Raw genomic sequence first — 19,057 nt, 5'->3', positions numbered from 1 at the left:
TTTCTGGATTCTGAACTTAGCTCTTGTTTATCTATTCTCTTGTTTTGAGATCTGCTCATCAAAACAAAGCAGCAGCTCAATTAAAGAAGGATATGCATGCAATGCAATCATCTTCAGTACGATCTCAAGTCATAGTCACGTCTTTAATCCACCTAAAATCCACTTCCAGTACTTTTTACTCTTTGAGCAAAAGTATAATTCCTGTTGGAGTCTAAATTAAGATGAGCTCCGGTATTTCAATTTTCTACTGAACTATTTTCATTAATTAAATTGAATTATCTAATTTTATTTATTAATTTACATTTTATTTTTATTTTTTTCTTTATTTTTATCTTTGGTGACGACCTTTCATAGTCCTTCTTCTTTTAGAAATTAAGTACTGACCACAACGCATTAAGGCATAAAATTGAACAGGCACTCGTATAATCCTATGGCAAACATTCCACACTTGCTAGATAATGTGTTTCACATTGAGGACATCGAAGCACTTAGCCTATGCAGGCCAGATAGAGCATAAGTCACATTATTTTGATCACTGCAAAACACGCAAGGGCTTTCTGCCTAAGAATAGGGATGCTTTTGTGGAGCACTTTTTAAAGGTTCGATTTGGTTTGTTTAATTTTAGAAAAGTAGTTGAGGGCTATTTGTCTAAAGAAGAGCAAAGATTCTTGATGGTTTCATGATGGACTTTTCGAAGGAAACTAGCTGGCATTGACATTGCGCAAGAGAAAACATCAAAAACACCCATGCGACCAGTCCGTTCGCTGGAATTTCAAACCAGTCGAACTAACAGTATTCACCAAATTTACTGGTAGGTTTATACTCAACAAGGGACATATTGGACATTTGGAGCAGGTAGGTTGTGTAAGTGTCAGTAAATGACGTAGCCAGTCTTGGGCAATAAGCTATGAGTGGCGTTCATTATCCTACTGAAATATCGTGCTTGGATTCTTTGTCAGGTATTGTTGTATATTGGTTGAGACAGATAGATTTTCGCATGTTATGTATCATGTGCAAGCAGTAATTAGAATAGTGCAAAGCATAGTATAACATCGTCAACGTATTAGACAGTGAGAAGTGTGACAACACTGACTAAGAAAGGAATGCAAAGGATACAAAAGCAGATTCGAAATACATCTGTATTCTACTCAAATCAGAAGGTGAATGCCCATATGATAAGGGTAACACAAACGCAATTATCACTAAGGGATATAATCCTACTTAATTGTGATGCAGTCTCTCTACTGTATATTCATGCTCTGTACGAGATCGTCCACGAATTTCTGAGAAATTATGTTCAATTCTTCTTGCAGGGCTGATTACAGCTATGAAAGCATTGAAAGGCACTAGCGACGGGCTGTCAAAAGTCCCCAGACCATACACCATATATTAAGTTGGAGCATACGACAGCCTTCAGAATGCCTACGCTAAGACAGGTGCTATATCTTCACTCCTTAACAAGCTAGCGACAGTTGGTATACCATGAAGTGTAGCACTATTGTTCGCGAAGAATCTTGGAAAAGATGCACGTGAAGAGAAGAACATTAGCACAACTGCAGTCAGTAGTGAATTAATCTTCTTCAGATGTATGGAGCTTCACATAGCGACCAAGCATTTCACTTCCACAAACGAAAATTTGAGCACTTGCAAACTGTTGGTATACCATGAAGTGTAGCACTATTGTTCGCGAAGAATCTTGGAAAAGATGCACGTGAGGAGAAGAACATTAGCACAACTGCAGTCAGTAGTGAATTTATCTTCTTCAGATGTATGGAGCTTCATATAGCGATGAAGCATTTCACTTCCACAAACGAAAATTTGAGCACTTGCAAACTGTTTCCTTTCGATGATTTTAAAGGGACGACTGCATTATCTCTGCTTTATCTAGATATTTAGACTTCCAGAATGGCTAGATAATCTAAATATCGGAAGATTAAAGCTGTTTTCTTATTCTTGAACCGGGATGATAACCCCTCATATAATACTGCAGCGGCTGCTCTATTGTCCTAGAAAACTGGATGACACCCCCCTTTCCATGTTTAGTCTTGCGAGCGACTGCTACTATTCTTAAAGCTCAACTCCATTGCTGAGCTACTCAGTGGCGTAAAGGGGGTGTATGATGCGCCGGTCGCAGAGGGGCGCCAAATGGTCTCCAAACAAGATTTTCATCATATCACTGTGTTTTTTTCGGGAAGGGGGGCGCCAAAAAGGTATTTTTCCCCGGGCGCCAGTTATGCTCGCCGCTCCACTGGAGCTACTCAGATCATTTGTTTGCAACACTACAGAAGACACTGCCTGCGACGAGAAGGCATGAAAGTCCGCAAAGCGATCAAAACACCATGAGATTCTTTCGTAGTGATATCAGTGTTATAGCTAGAGACGGGCAAGGGTGGACAACTGTGCCTGGGCGTAGTGTCACGGAAATGCCAAACTGATGAAGTTTTAGAATGAAACAGTTTCCATACTTAGAAAACAGAAGGGTGTACGGTGGTGTGTTGAGTTATGGCAAAGCACATGAGGGCTATCTGCCTAAAGGGAGGGATGCCTTCGTGGAGGACTTTCTAAGGAAAACTGGCTCGTATACACGTTACACACGGGAAAAACCATGAAAACGCCCATGCAGCCAGCCCGTTCGCGGGATTTGAACCTCGGACCAAACTACCAGTGTTCAGCGACTTTACTGCTCGGCCGCTGGTGGTCCCAGAAGGGTGTACGAAATCTGCAGTTGGCTTTAGGCGCTGAAAATTATAGCCAAGTCTTTAGCCATATTGGATGTCCAGTAATAGATTGCATGCATCTCAGGATGTCACCCACTGTCACCACCACCAGATGATGGGAGTCATTAGCATAGATGTCGCATCATCTAAAGACGGCTCTCCAGTGGCCGAGCGGTAAAGTTGATAAACTCGGGCCGGGGCTCGAATCCCGGCGAGCAGATTGGCTGCTAACTAAGCGTTTTTATGGTTTCCATATGTGTAACCTATATACAATCGAATTTCCCTTAGAAAGTCTTTCACGAAGCCATCCCTTCCCTTAGACAGGTAGCCCTCGAATGTTTCGCCATAACTAAATAAACTGAACCCAACTCATCATCTGTAAGAGAAGATATCAGTTCTTCATATCCTGGCGTGGTTGTTTGTGGAAAACCACTAGAGTTGGATTAGCCATTAAGGAAAGTAAGCACGTGGTGCTTAGGGCATCAGGTAAAGGCGGCGTTACAAAAAAGGTGCTTAAGATTCAAAGAAAGAGTGCAAAGGCTCCACAAAAATAAAATTCTCACTGCAGATTTTAGAAGGGAATCCTAGTGCAGTTAATCCAAGCCCGAGAAAGAGGGAATGATGAGAAAGAGGCGTTATACTATAGATGTATGTGGAGGCAGCAAAATCTTTGAAGTGCTACGGGCATATAAAAGTCTAATTTGGGGCACCACGTGCTTACTTTCCTAATGGATTAGCCATTAAGGAAAGTAAGCACGTGGTGCTTAGGGCATCAGGTAAAGGCGGCGTTACAAAAAAGGTGCTTAAGATTCAAAGAAAGAGTGCAAAGGCTCCACAAAAATAAAATTCTCACTGCAGATATTAGAAGGGAATCCTAGTGCAGTTAATCCAAGCCCGAGAAAGAGGGAATGATGAGAAAGAGGCGTTATACTATAGATGTATGTGGAGGCAGCAAAATCTTTGAAGTGCTACGGGCATATAAAAGTCTAATTTGGCAATGAGCATTACTAAACATTCAGATAGCTGCTCCCTTTGTTCGAAATGTAATCCAAACTACTGACATGATGTGTATAGTCGCACTTTGGCCTTCTTTCAAACTTCCAGACAAAGTCGTCCAAATATTGTCTATAGAACTGTCACGCTGAGACTACAAATCGATGTTGTTAAAACCGAATGTACCATGCAGTAGCTTCCGTTCATGTTTTGAGCATACACCATGCTTAATACCCTCTCCTACACCCCATAGATGTCATGCTACGTATATGTGCATGCTGTACAACCCTAAGTGATCTCCTAATTGATCTTTTTGTTGCATCTTCTTGTTTGCACTAACGTTACATTAATTTCTCCATTTCATTCTTAATTTTTATTATTTATATAATTGCAGAACTGATCAGCTATCGTGGATGACTTCTTAAATCGCAATATTTTACAGGAGCAGAAGCACGCTGTCCACTAGGAAGGTTGGGATTTATGCTACTGACCGGGAAATTCGCTTAGCTACATATAGGAACTGTGTGCAGCCAAAATAAAATAAGATATTAAGTCACTAATTTTCTCTTTCCTTACCGCTTGGCTTCGTGTTCTAATTAGAAGCACGTTCGGCTGGCAATAGGGAAGTCCAGAATGCAAATCCTGGGGCGGTTATTCGCTGATATTTTCTATTTCAAATAAATACCTAAAGGCTCAACTAACTAACCAAGTGGTTCCCAAACTAAAATGTGGTAGACGATAATTCTTCACCACCAGCAGGTGGCGATTAGGTTACCACCTCCCCAACTGCCTTTTAAATGGGGAAGAATGTACGGAATTTTCTTTTTTCTCAACGCATGCTTTCATGATGTAATTAGAAGCACTTCTGGGTGGCAGTCTTTAAGCCCAGATTTCGAATCCAGGATAGGTCATTTCTAATTTTTTTTTTTTTCCTCCTAAATAAACCTAATATTATATATCACCATTCTGTGGTGCTCTAAACTCATCTACAGTAGCACAATCGCAAATAGAGCTACCAGTGCTTTAATATCGAGATTAGTGTACATAGTGACTCTGAAATTGCAGTTTCGATGGTAATGGTTCAGAGGCACGTGCTACTGTAGTGTGGATTAGGTTAACATGTCTTTCTGGAGCTGTTTCCAAAGCAGAAGGGTGCTGATCATTCTACAGATTTAAGGCGAATGATAAGGCCTTTACCGAAGCTTATAAGTTGGGTAAATCAATGTCTACATGATATTTTTTCTGATTACATACTTTTTGTTTTGTGTCATATGGGGACAAACTGTATACTAGTTTTTATGCCTGAATCTTTGAATCAGACACTAATTTTTATTTGCAGCACCACTATAGGGTTTGCAGTCATACCCTGCTACATGACACTTGAACCATTAGCATCTATGTTCACATATTGCTCAATTGATTTATTAGTTATAGCTTATGTGCATACATTTCTTTGTCATATGTGTATGTATTTTAATATGAATCTTTTGTAAAAAATAAATTAGACTTGCATATATGCATAGGCAAGCTAGTTTGCTATACGAAAAGAAAAGAAAATTAAAACCCCTGTTCCTTAGACCATATCAACTGGCTGTTTACCCAAGTCACATATATTGCTATAGCACCAGATGTGAAATTTAAATCGACCACTTTATTTGAAAGTTATAAAATGGACATTTGTATACTATGTTATCTTTTAGTACATGCTCAGCTGTTGAATTTTTATGGCAAAGGTCCTGAGGGCTATCTGCTTAAAAGATGAGATGCCCTTCTTTAAGCACTTTTTGAATGAAACTGACTTGTATTCGTATTAAACACAGGGAAAACTGTAAAAACAGAGATGTAGCTAACCCATTTGATAGAATTCAAACCTAAATTGTGTCACCAGTATTCTGTGGTCTTATCTATTCGAGAACCGAAACCGGTGGAATTCTTCTAAAGCAAGATTTTGGTTTGTGTTTGCATATAGATATTACTTATGCAGTAGATCATTATCAGACATATAAAAATAGTGATATCAGTGAATGAAATTAAAAAAAAAATAATATTTCCATTTTGCTACAAACTTCATACACAGAAAACAAGAGAAATAATGCTTTGAATTTTGCTCATCAGAAGAAGCATTAAATAATACAGCACTTTTGATGAGCACAGTTAATTGGTGTGTATATGTATTTTAATCAGTGAGCTGTTCTAAAAGATTTTTCATGGAATGGTCAGACTTTCTTAATTTCTCAACCAAACTAGCAGCATTGTTCATCTGACATGAGACAAACTTAAATTAAGATATACATAATTTTTAAAACAGGGCACATAAATTTCTATATAATGGCTAACATAAATTATATTTTATGTTAGCCATTATATAGAAAACTGGCTAAATAAACAGAAAATCTAAAAAATACAGCCTCCTATTCCACAAACAAAAAAAGGACAAATAATCTTAAAATGAACTCAAGGATTGCAGACTATAGTAATAACAATTTATTCAAAATGAATGTAGATGCAATATTTTACTTTTAAATATGTCAAGAAACTCGTAGTGATCATCCAGCTAATTCAGTTTGCTTTTAAAAAAGTGTAGATTGAAATAAAAAATAAAATAAAAAAAAAAAACAAGAATTTAAAGAAAAAAGAACAAGAGCTTTTCATTATTAAAAACTGTTATGACCTAAAAGAAATCTAATCATATCCTTTCACATTACCATCCATGCACACCAATCACATAATCATTCAGCTAGTTGGAGAAAAATGGTTTTAGGTAATGAATGTATTTTGCTTTTTTAATTCCTCTGATATGAAACTCAGCCAGATCAGATTCATGAATTTAATTGTAAAATACGGGTATTGAGAAGCAACTGTCATTGGCGAAGGGCTTGGGTATATTGTAGATGACAGTAGGAATCTGCCCCATAGTTATCCCTATGGGACGGACGGATAAAGGACTAATGTCAATTTCAAAAATATGTCTCTGCAATAATATTTTATTAAATTAATTATGTGAGGTTTGTTTGGTGCATTATGAAAAATGAGCACTATTTATGAACAACTTAAGATACTTAATAGTAAATTATCATCACATACATCACAAAAAAGTAATGTATCTCTTTGAGTGCGCATATAGTGAGCTTGGATATATATATATATATAAGTATATTTTATTTAGTATTATAATATATTATTCTTTTTCATATTTTTATGTTAAATGATAATTGTTAAATAGATAAGAATGAATGAATTTATAAAAACATCTCAACCTTTATAATCATCTCAACCTTTATAATAAATGACACCTAAAGGTTTTCTCAAAATTTAATACAGTTATTCCCATACATGTTGATTTGGCATCCATAGTTGTTATGGCCAAACTATTATAAAGCAAATAACAGAAGAAAAAAATACAAAATGCATTTTAAATGAGAACAGGCCACATCATGCCAAAATAATTTGTACTAAAATTCCAATCATAAGCAAAAATATACAAGTATAAAATAAAAAAATAAAAAAAAATATTGTTCTGACATCAAATACAATACTGCTTACTTTGCTTATAGTACTTAACATTTTATTCAGGGTTAAATTAAAACATCAAAATTCTCAACATTAGAGATACAGAAAATATATTAAAAATGTATATGATATAGTATACAATCTCAGCATGCACAATTTATCAATTAAATTTGACTTCCTTTATACGTATTTTTCAAATCATGAGAAACAGTTTTTGACTGATTTTTGTGATGAAACATTAGAAGATATTTTCCAAGAAGGGATGCTTTAAGGCGAACTGGCTTGCATTCATATTACACGTGGAAAAATCATGACGACGCTTATGCAGGCAGTCCATTCACGAGGATTCAAGCTATTTGTGTTCAGCTTCTCACCAGCTTGTCCACTGGCACACAACAGCCTCTTGTAATACATTATCTGCAGACATGAAATCCTTCTGTATTTATATGAAAAGAAAAAGTTATAAATTCAATATTAATTACAAAACCCATTTTCATACATGCCTACTGACAAATTATAAGTAATCCTCAACTCATGATGAGTATTGTTCGAATAGTTCCATCATAAGTTCATACTGATGTAACTCAGGGTTTTAATAAAATTATACCTTGGTATGTTTGATTATATTGTTATGAATAAGGCTTCTATTTAACATGAAAATGGTTTAAGGAGGTATAAACTTATGTGACAATTATAAACAATTTATTTGCATACATTCACATGAATTTTATAAAATTAATACATATACATACCTTTCATTAGTTGATAAGAACAAAAATATATACAAAATTCTTTTAATTAAAATAATGGATAAGTAACTGTTACTTATTTGAAAGAATTATTGTAAAATACAACTTAGTGAAAAATTATTATTCAGGTATGATCAGAATCCTATAAAAACAATGCATGTATGCATAAGCTGTTTATATTTTTCTGTAAAATAAACATTTGATCTGGACAACTGCATACTTTTATTTCAAGATGCTTTTTTAGTTAGGACTACCTAATATACACTAATGTTTGTGAAAATCACAACCATGAAGGAATTATGCACTTTGAACCAAACTTACATGAAATGTAAAGTGAGTTAAGACATACAAATGATTAGAATTACAAAGGGATTATGCATGCATGAAATGAGAACTGGCAGTTGTAAAGGACTGTAAAGTTGTGCTGAAATCTGTTTAACATCCTCCGCCTGCAGTGAACATTTAATTTGTGCTCAGTATGCCTCGTCAACAGCGGAGGATGCCATACCAACAAGTTTGAACGAGGCCACATCGTGTGTATGCAAGAGGGTGGACTTTCATATCAAACAATCACAGCCTGCACGCAGCACAATGGCACAACAGTGATGCATGTTTGGAAGAAATGGACAGCGAGAACCAAACAAGGTGAACTCCTGGCAATGGGGTACACAACAGCACAGGACGACAAACACCTCATCTGCATGGCTGTGATGGATTGTAGAGCATCCTCTCGTATGTTAGTACAATATTGGAGCACGGTTACAAGTGTTCGTCGCTGTCTGCTGCAACATGAACTGCATGCAAGGGTTCCTCTACGCAGGATTGCCATCGGTCAGCGACTCGCATGTACAGCTAGTGGGGCACACACTGAAACTGAACTTTCACATCAAGTCAAAGCCATTCCCCAGGATTACATTCAGAACCTATACGATTTAATGCCACGATGTGTACAGGCTCTCGCTCGGCATGACAGAAACCCAAAGTACTGATTTTCCAACTTTCGTTTGTAAATGTGATCGTTTACTTGTAGCACTATCGGTAATATGCGGAATAAATTGCATTCATTTCCAACAATTTCTTCATGGTGTTGCATTTTTCACAAACATTAATGTGTCTACAGCTTCCAGTGCCTGTTCAGCATCCTCTCGTATGTTACTCAAGATAAATGACTAACTGAAGACAATTTTTAATCTCCATTGAAATGCTCGTAATGATTCATTGCTAAGCACAGAATCTTAAATAACACTTGTCACTGCTAGCAATGCCTCATTCTGCCTCTAGTCCATCATCAGAAAACGCCATGAACCTGCTGTGGAGGAAGCTCCACGTATATAAAATCATTGCCATCATCTTCAAAGGCAGAATTACAGAGGTTCTGGGAATCCCATATTATCTTTAAATTCTTTCAAAGCTTTTCTCAAGCCTTTTCTTGTACAATGCAATCATAAAATGCTTGTTGAAATTCTACTCAGTATCAACTGTAATCTCCAAATGCGGCTTTATGAATTTGTGTCCAGCATCTATACAAATTACACTGACAAAAAAAAAAAAAAAAAAAAAAAAAAAACAAAACATTATCTAATTTTTTAAATTACATTATCTTTCGGCTATGCCGAACTGGATGACGAAAGGGGCAATTCTCAGAACCCGCACATCTCCAGGAAACCCATGTAGCTAGGTTACCATTTTCACTTACTACAAAGACAACGCCAAACAATAATCTATTATCACTCAGATTGGGACCACGTGATCCTTCAGAAGCAGAACTTTCATCTGATTGGTTCATTTCTACCAGGGACAGAGTTTCAGCTGAGACGTTTTTGGCGAGGTTTGAAGAAATATCACATAGCCGTTACATTGTTTCTGTAGCTAGGTGGGATTTTTTTCTTCTAAGAATCCTCCCATTTAAACCAGTGCTACCAAAAATTTGTTTCTCAGGAAAGTCCCGTCTAGCAGGGACTGTTGCTAGGAGTAAATAACCGCTTTAATCAACACTCACTAATAATATAGTAAAATCACAATGACCAAAATTAGCCTCACTCCACTATGTCTAATCCGTTTTCAAAACACATGTTTCGCTTTTGTGATAAGAGGAGAGTGGAATGTGGAAATGAACATGAGCTCAGCATAAGAGCGTATAGGTAGCAATCACTTTAGGTTTTCTACAAATGACATTCAGTGGATGAGTTGAATGTTGCCATTTTTTCCCTCCGAGATAGCTAGATTGTGTTACTAGGTGGCTTAAAGTACAGTCAAAAGTCTTTAATCTAGAATGATCTATAATCCGGACCTCAAAGCTACAAACTTTCTGCACATGCTTAAACGCATGCGCATATGCGTTTAATGTATAATGGACGGTATAAGCTAAGCTAAAATTATCTATTTCAGTTAATGTTGCAGATCGTATTGTTCCTTATTTTTCTAATTGGATCCGGCTTATTATTTTTTGCAGACTGTTAGAGCAATTTTATAAAAAGTAAGCTTGAACTTTCGATTATGTCAAAAACAGTTTCCGATTCTGGAGATATCAAAGGATTTACAAGCGAAAGCATGTTTTGATGTCCATCAAACAAAAAGTGGAATTGCCGCAAAAAATGGTTAAAGGCATGAAGAAAGTGACAGAGAGGTGATTTGTTTCTCTAACCATTCCGAAATCTGTTTATCAATTTCGCGCTGCTCTGCGGGAAAGGGGGGGGGTACGTTGCAGCGCACAATGAACTGGAAGTTGATCTGTCAGCACTATCCTCATCTTCAGGGCAGATGTTTTTATTTTATTCGGCTTATAATTTCTCACTAAATGCAGTATTTCATCTCGATGTACTCCGTCTTTGAAATGATTTAAATCAAATTCATCATTATAAATATCACGAATACACATGAAATAGTTTTCTGCTTACAATTTTCTAATTTCAACTATGCGTAATGTATGCTTTACACATGCGCACGTTGAAAGAAAAGTTTAATAAAGTAAACAAATAAATATTAAACTTTTTTTTGTAAATTTTGATACCCTTTAGATCATAATTGCTCTTTATTTCATATTTTTAATTTTATAATTTCTGCATGCCACCTTAAAAGATTTAAACTGATGAGCTATAATACAAAAAAAAAAAAAAAAAAAAAACGATAATCCAAAATCGCCGAAGCGTCCAAATGAAAGACTTTTGACTGTTTATGATAACCAAATGAGCACCACAGCATTTAATGGGTTAATATACGACATAATTACACAGATTGGAATTTGCTAGCAAGTTTGCTCTTGAAACAGAAAAGAAAATTAAAAATCCTGCTCCAGAGGACATTTCAGCTGGCAACTTTATGAAATTTATATACTACTGTTACGAAATAATTTGATCCAGTTTTGTGAAATTAACAAAATATATAGCATTAATGAACTATACAATCATCTGATGCATATTTTAACTTTGAATGTCAAAACAGAATAGGGATTTTTTTTTTGCACTGTGGCTGATTCTTACCTTTAGTCATAAAGAATATTATTATGATGCATGTTGCTTTATCGAAGACCTGCCAATGATGGATTACTATATTCCCCCCCCCACTTTACAGTGCTCAAATTAATAAAAATATTTCCCTCATTTTCCACTTTTTCAATACATTATTAGAACGAGCTTTCCTATAGTTTAAAATGTATTTGTTGATGTGGTAATCATTGTCTTACAAAGACAAAATCCCATAAATACATACAAAGGTTACATTGAACCTTTCTTCTTGTAATTTTTTACCTTAATGCCAACTTAACACAAGAACTGTTGAAACACAGTGAAGCAAACACAAACTGACATTTTTTCTATGATTTCAGCTGCATACTCAACTTCTCGCCTACGACTCTGCAGTTGTGCAATTCTAAGATGTTTCTTCAAGTAAAAAATTGGTCGATGTGTACATGGATACCGAGGATGTGTAATTCTTAAAAATGCGCCAAGCAGTGGGTGATTCTTCATTGTTTTTCTTGAAGTCCTGTTATAGATATTTTTGCATGTTTACAGAATTAATTCAAATTCGTAAGCAGCGATATGATGAGTTAGCGATTTTCTAAAACACATGAAAACAATCGATTTGGCGACTTAGCAGTTTTTTTAAAACTCGCCAATCTGGACCGTAATATGTAGTTTTACCATATTGCTGTTGTGTAAGGCTCCTCTAAACCAGGCTGAATCACCAACTTTTCTCTCTTGGCGAGGGAGGGAACGCGCTACCAATTTTGGCGCGTTTATCGCACACACTGGCTGAATGTCTGCTGTTTTTTTAAAGATTTATTTTATAGACGTGCGGCATTCAGCGCACATAAACTTTTCGGATAATTTATTAATTCTCGAATAGTACATAGACGTTTTCACTTAAATAAAAATTTCGCGTATATTTTGTAAACATATTCAAAATAACTTATTCTTTAGATGTTTTAGTTTTGTTAGCAGACTAAAATAAATAAGATATGAATAAAAACTTTCAATAGTGTCAAATGGGGAAATAGTTAAAGCGTAGAGTGTGCAAATAAATTTATCTTAATGACATTTTAACAAAAATTTCCATAAAAACACTGTAAATTCATACTAAAAAAATAACTTAAGAATATGTTGTCATTTTAGTCTGAGGTATATGGAAATAATTGTGCAAGACTCTGAAGAAACACTTTCTTTTAAATGTGTGAAATATTTCATAACATATATGGAAGAAGAAAGTACAGCATTCTGTGTTTTGGATGATTTTCACCAAATGTAATATAAATACGAACTAGAAACCGTAATAAAAAGTCCTTCCTCTCCAATCAGATCACCTTTGTGTTGCATTGTATTTGTAATACTTCTAAAAATGCAATTTTTACCTAAATTAAAAAAACAGTTATTCCATAAAAGATAATAAATTTGAACATATATAGAATGAATTTTGTAATTTGAGTTATGTTACAAAATAAGTCATAGTTTATATATTTTATACTAATAATTTAGATAAAACCTGTCCAATTTAAGGAATGTGTGTTAACCACATTCTTAATTGTAAAAGAACGACTTAACCCCACGTAATTCATTTCAAAGCATAAAAGAAAGCTTATTTTCTATTTTACACAGCAACAGCATTTTCATGCAGTCAAGGTTTTTTAATTGCTAGTTATTATACATAATACTTAATTTTTAATTTAATAATTATTAGAAAGCATAACTAAGAAACTTATTTTTAAAGCACCACAGTGATTGCAAAGAATGTCGTTAAATTTACAAAAGTATTGAAGATATATTGAACAGCATTATAACAAGAAACTACTGTACAAAATATGTAAATTTAGCATAATTTCTTTTTTAGTATTTGCATAGTTTCCTCCAAATGAACCTTAATGGGAAGTTATCTTGCGAAAATTTAAAAGTATTAAAATGGCCTCTATTTAAGATGTAACTGCATTTATAATTATTTTGTAATTGTGAATAGATTATATTATTGCAATTAGATTATGCACTTACATAATTGCATAAAGTAATGAAATTAAGAGTTCCCAGATACAATGTAATATAATTACAATGCAATTATCTAAATTGTAATTATAATCACTTATTTAATACCACAATATTATTACAATCACAATGTAATTTAAATTGGGTACTATATTTGTATACCCTCCACTCAAAAGGAGGTACTGATAAGCCTGGAAGTTATTATCAACTAAAAGCCTGTTCAGGACAGTTTGATGACAATTTCCACCGGGCGAAAAGTACATTCTTAAGCCCAGGCAAATCATGACAATAAAAATCATTTAGTCTCATGATTCACTATATTTCAAACCCTAAATTTGAATTCTGCACCAAATTATTTACCTATATTTTAATATACTTTATGAATTATTAGAAGCGATATGGCAAATATCTTCTAAAAATAACTGTAAAATATTTGTATCCATTAATTGATTCAGATACACACTTTTATTATTTAAGTATATCAAAATAACAGTTTCATGTTCCTGAAATACAAAAATTATGAAAAAAGTTAAAAGTAATATTCTTAGAAGCATGATATTAGTCACCAGCTGCAAAATAGTTAATTTTTTGCCCTAAATACAAGTTTATTACACAGTAGTCAAACATGTAACTTAATAACATGTTATATAAAAAATTAATGATAATAAGTTTATCAGAAATGAATTAATTCTGCAAATAAACTTTCTGCATTTGAAAATTTTCTACACCTGAGGGGAGAAAGAGATCTAGTAAAATTAGATTTATTATAACTTCAGTTGGACCAAATACCTTCTCTCTCTATATATGCATCACTAAAGAAATAAATAAAATTATCATGCTTAAAAAACAGATGTACCATACCAGTTTTTTTCCCCTTGTTACCCTTTACATTGAGAAATAACAAACAGTACAACGCTGAAAAATACTATCCTTGAAATTTTGTTTAAATGAAGAAACACACGCACTATCTTTTTATTTAAGCATTACACTTCAAAAACATATACACATACCAATTTATTTTCACTAGCCTTTATACTGATAACATGCCATATAAAAATGAAAAGAATTATCCTTGAAATTTAGATAAAATGAAGTAACACAATGGGAAAATTTATGCCCACGGACATCAGTTACAGATGGTGGTGGATTTGGAATGCTAAAGAGTGTTGGTACTGCAGTTTTTCTTAGTTTTTTTCTATCTTTGCATAGTGACTCAAATTGAGATTCCTCAAAATGATCCTGTAAATACATAAAGTAATAAAAAAAAAGTATACAAAATAAATAAAAGTACAAAAAACAAACCACACAGTGAGGTTGTGCCAAAGGCAGCAAGCATGAACTGTAAGTAAGTATAGGCAATAAATAAATATGCAGGTAATTAAATTAGGCCCAGTATTATAAAAAACTGAAACAATAAATAAACCATGTCTAACATATCAGCAGCAGCATCTTGTAAGCTTGGGCAGAATTTAATTATCCAATATTTATTTTTTGCCTATAATTTAAAGTGTTCTTTAGAACATTATCCAAAAATTAAATGAAGTAGTGTTTTGCTATAACATTAAAAACAACTAAAATAAAACTTTATATTTCTTGCTATAGTGCTCTTACAATAGATAAGAAAATAAGAGTTCACTTCACCCAACTTTAAAGATACTAGGCCGATAAATACATTTATAATTACAGCAGACTATGATTCTTGTTATAATTGTAGTAATGTTTATTGCTCTAATTGAAATATTTAATTTTTAATTCTCTAATCATTCAAAACATAGCCCTAATTTCGGAGCACAGTGCCAACATGCATTTTAAAAAGCATCAAGGCCAGTTTAAACAACAATTTTTTAAATTACACCGGCACAGACATATCCAATTAAAGTTATTAAAAACTCTAGAACGTAGTTCAGTAGCTTTCTGAATTTGTAGGCAATTTTTTATTTAGAGATGACAACACAAAATAACACTTCAGAAAATATTATTTATCATGTATAAAAATCTGTTTTGTAACACAGATCAGTAATAACTGTTTATCAATGTCATGAGGATTTAATTTGACGAGATCACATTCTTTAGAAGTATCAAATTCATGAAAGGATTTTGGCTTGGCCTTTGAAATTCATCATTACAGGCAGATTTATTTGATTGTTATGCATGCATTAAACACTACACATGCATTAAAAACACTACAATTATTTTTGAAAAATACACATGCAGTTTCACAAGTTTTCTGTGCTTATTTGAAAGTTCTGCATTCATTTCTAAATCTTTACTCCATTGCCAAATTGTATAATACTGGATTATAACTATATGGTACTTGCAATTATTGATTAGATTATATATATTTTGTCTCATACTATTCAATTTATTCTACTGACATCAGATGTCAATGTCAAAATTCTGGAAGTTATTTTAACCAAGAAACAGTAGTGGGCACCGTGCATAAACAACTCATCTAACTTTTTAACAACAGTGATTATAAAATAAAGAAAAAAACTATATATCATTCCAACGATATTGCAACTATAGTATAATGTTACATATATCTTTAGCAAACATTCAGATTTTATCTTGACTTTCCGAATTATTATTTATTTTTTAATAAATATCAATATGCTAATGATTTCCATGTTACATTAGTATAAATTCCACAATTAGCACAGGAAAACAAAATCGGCGCTTTATATTAGAAGAGAAATTTCTTTTCCACATTCAAAACATCCACATTGGCGATGTTTGGCGACGGGTACATTAACCCTAGACTAATTTAATTATAGCTATTATTACAGAAATTAGCAGATACTCAGGTTATTGTACACAAGAATTTCACTTTACTTGCACATTATAAACATCAGAGAAGATATAAACTCTAAATGAAGGCGTAATTAACATTATACTTACTAAGCAAAGTTCAGCGCCTGGACCAGGTTTCCAATTGTCTCTTCGGCAATTATTTACCCATATTTTTCTCCTTTCTTCATTTTTAGGTAAATTTTACCAATGTATGACCTTTCCGTGAATGATTTGAACAATTAATAGCTGCACATCCGCCCATTTTACACAAAAAAACACAAAAAATTGTTGCACCGTAACTACACAGCCGCCATTAAATCTCCCACTTGGGATCGCGAATGCCTGATGATTCAGCCTGGTATATAGGAGCCTTACTGTTGTGAAAAGACATGTTTGAAGATTAGTACAAGTTTAACAATTTAAAAATACTGTAATCCTAAAAACAAATCATATGGACCATGGCAGACAAAAAAATAAGAAAGGCACTGCAAAAACATATGGTTAGACATGTCCAGAATCTCATAAAAAAAAGCACACTTTAGCTTCTTGGCAAAACATACTTTGGCTCAACTTCGATGTTAATGTTTCTGGTTAAGTAGAAGCAACATTAAAACTGATTTGCAATAAATGCTGCCAAATGAATACATAACTGAAATATTTGCTGATATTAAGAAAAATATTAATTTGTTCAGCTAGACATTTAGCACCAATGCTCATCCAATAACAACAAAATTATAAATTTGTTCACAGAATGTAATAAGAAATTTGTGTAAATAAGTACATAAGCAACAACAACAACAACAACAAAAAAAAAAAAAAAAAAAAAAAGGCACATCAATATCACTGCCACACCATACAATTACGTTTGAATAAGAAAATAGAGTTATGCGCACAGCATTGAAAGAATACCTTTGAAGTACACCATATTCATTTCTTACCCTGAATCGAGCAGAACCATGTAATTATTTAATCTGCAACTACATTCTGAAATTTAATAATTCATACAAATTATATACATTTAATACACATTTTGTACCGAAATTAAATAATTACAAATATAGTTTTTACTAACCTATACATGCAGAAATTCAGGGAAAAAAGATCGCAATCACCAGTTTGCTTTAAAAAAATGAATTAACATAAATAATTACAATTGAAAGCTATTCGTTTAAGCAAATAATGAATTATAAATTTTACCTTACAATCAAGAATGAGAATAGCCATATCATACCCACACCACGCTGCATACAGGCAAGAGAACATTAACTGGGCTTAATAACAAAACAACCATCACGGCAAAAGCTACTGCTTCTTGCCGCTGCAATTTTTAATTTCGCTACAAATAACAGAATAATACTAGAATTGCTTACAATAAATGTACATAGAATGTTAGGCTTTTGGTATTAATATTACACGCTCTAGCTCGGCTGAAGTTAATATGTTAATGTTTCTGGCTAAGCATGTTCAACTAGATGCATTATTAAAGCTGATTTCCAATAACGTATGGAAAGTTGAGCGCAGATAACCAAAATATTTGCTCAGCCAGATATTTAACATCACTATTAATACGGTATCAAAGAGAACATGAAAAAATGAGTATATTTCTTCAAAAGAACACAGAAATACAAGAATATATTACATTTCGCAGTATTTAATAAGAAAAATGGGTGAATAAGTACATAAATGACACGAATTTTTTTTCTTCCTTTCAACTGCACACACAAACCAATAAACTATATACAATTCATAAATAATTTTGTATACAAAGTTAATTAAATATTTACAAACTCAAAAATAATTCTTACCTATACATTCAGCAGAAAACGAATTATGCCTATAATTGCGGTCTGTGCAAGAAAAAAAATAATGATTAAAATTAATCAAAAAGACAATTAAATTAAAAAAAGACTATTCATTTAAGTGGAAAAAGCACTAGAATTTTAATTTATTTGAATTTCAACTTAAAATTTGGAACAATAGATATCACTCGTATACTTACCAGCCCACCAGCGGCCGAGCGGTAAAGACGCTGAACACTGGTAGTTCGGTCTGAGGTTCGAATCCCGCGAACGGGCTGGCTGCATGGGCGTTTTCGTGGTTTTCCCCATGTGTAACGTGTATACGAGCCAGTTTTCCTTAGAAAGTCCTCCACGAAAGGCATCCCTCCCTTTAGGCAGATAGCCCTCGTGTGCTTTGCCATAATTAAATACACCACACACCACACCACGTATACTTACCACTACACCATCCCACCACGTTCGAGAACAAAATGGCGCTCGATTCGCATGGCACATTGGAGGCATGTTCATGCGCAGATGGTCTCTGCGCAACCAGTCGTACGTTTAGCATTTTTACCATGTTTCAGCTAAACGTCCGACGTCGTACGGGTAGACACTTCCGTTTGGGCCATCCGAAAAAGCGGCGACCACGTGTAAAATCCAGTTCTTAATCGGAGCAGCAAAGCGACATCATTACTCACTCAGACTTCTCGTCAGACAACTGCAGGGGGGGGGGCTCAAGAGCGATGCGCAGTGCAGGGAGAAAGTTATGCCACATACGCATGACGTCATGTGGGTGACAGCGTTAGTTCTTGGCGTTTATTTACTTTCGTTGCATCAACAGTTTGATTTGATTTGTGTTGTTAATTTGCTATTATACCTAAGCGGAAGTGGCAAATTGTGCTATAGCGTTGTGTCAGAATTATACACGTTAATACGTTTTTTGGCGGAAAACACTTTTTACAATCAGATAAAATAACTATTTTTTTAATGAATTTATGTAGTTTTCATACATAACTGTGATGTAATTTTACATTTATTTTTCATTTTAC

The 19,057-nt window shown here is 34.0% G+C and overlaps 1 long non-coding RNA gene across 1 annotated transcript; it reads right to left on the bottom strand.

Annotated features, from left to right (window-relative positions):
- Positions 1 to 7,008: 7,008 nt before the first annotated feature.
- On the bottom strand, positions 7,009 to 18,628 carry LOC146999365 (uncharacterized). Its single transcript, XR_015042773.1, has 3 exons — positions 18,227 to 18,628; positions 18,033 to 18,074; positions 7,009 to 7,656 (listed from the first exon to the last, which is right to left on the bottom strand). It is a non-coding gene; the product is annotated as an uncharacterized LOC146999365 (long non-coding RNA).
- Positions 18,629 to 19,057: the final 429 nt, after the last annotated feature.

The sequence above is a fragment of the Stegodyphus dumicola genome, chromosome 1 (genome assembly GCF_044657685.1).
Source record: "Stegodyphus dumicola isolate Sdum_Otavi_A_Nest chromosome 1, ASM4465768v1".
NCBI classification, from domain to species: domain Eukaryota; kingdom Metazoa; phylum Arthropoda; class Arachnida; order Araneae; family Eresidae; genus Stegodyphus; species Stegodyphus dumicola.
This window is presented reverse-complemented; position numbering and strand designations above follow the sequence as displayed.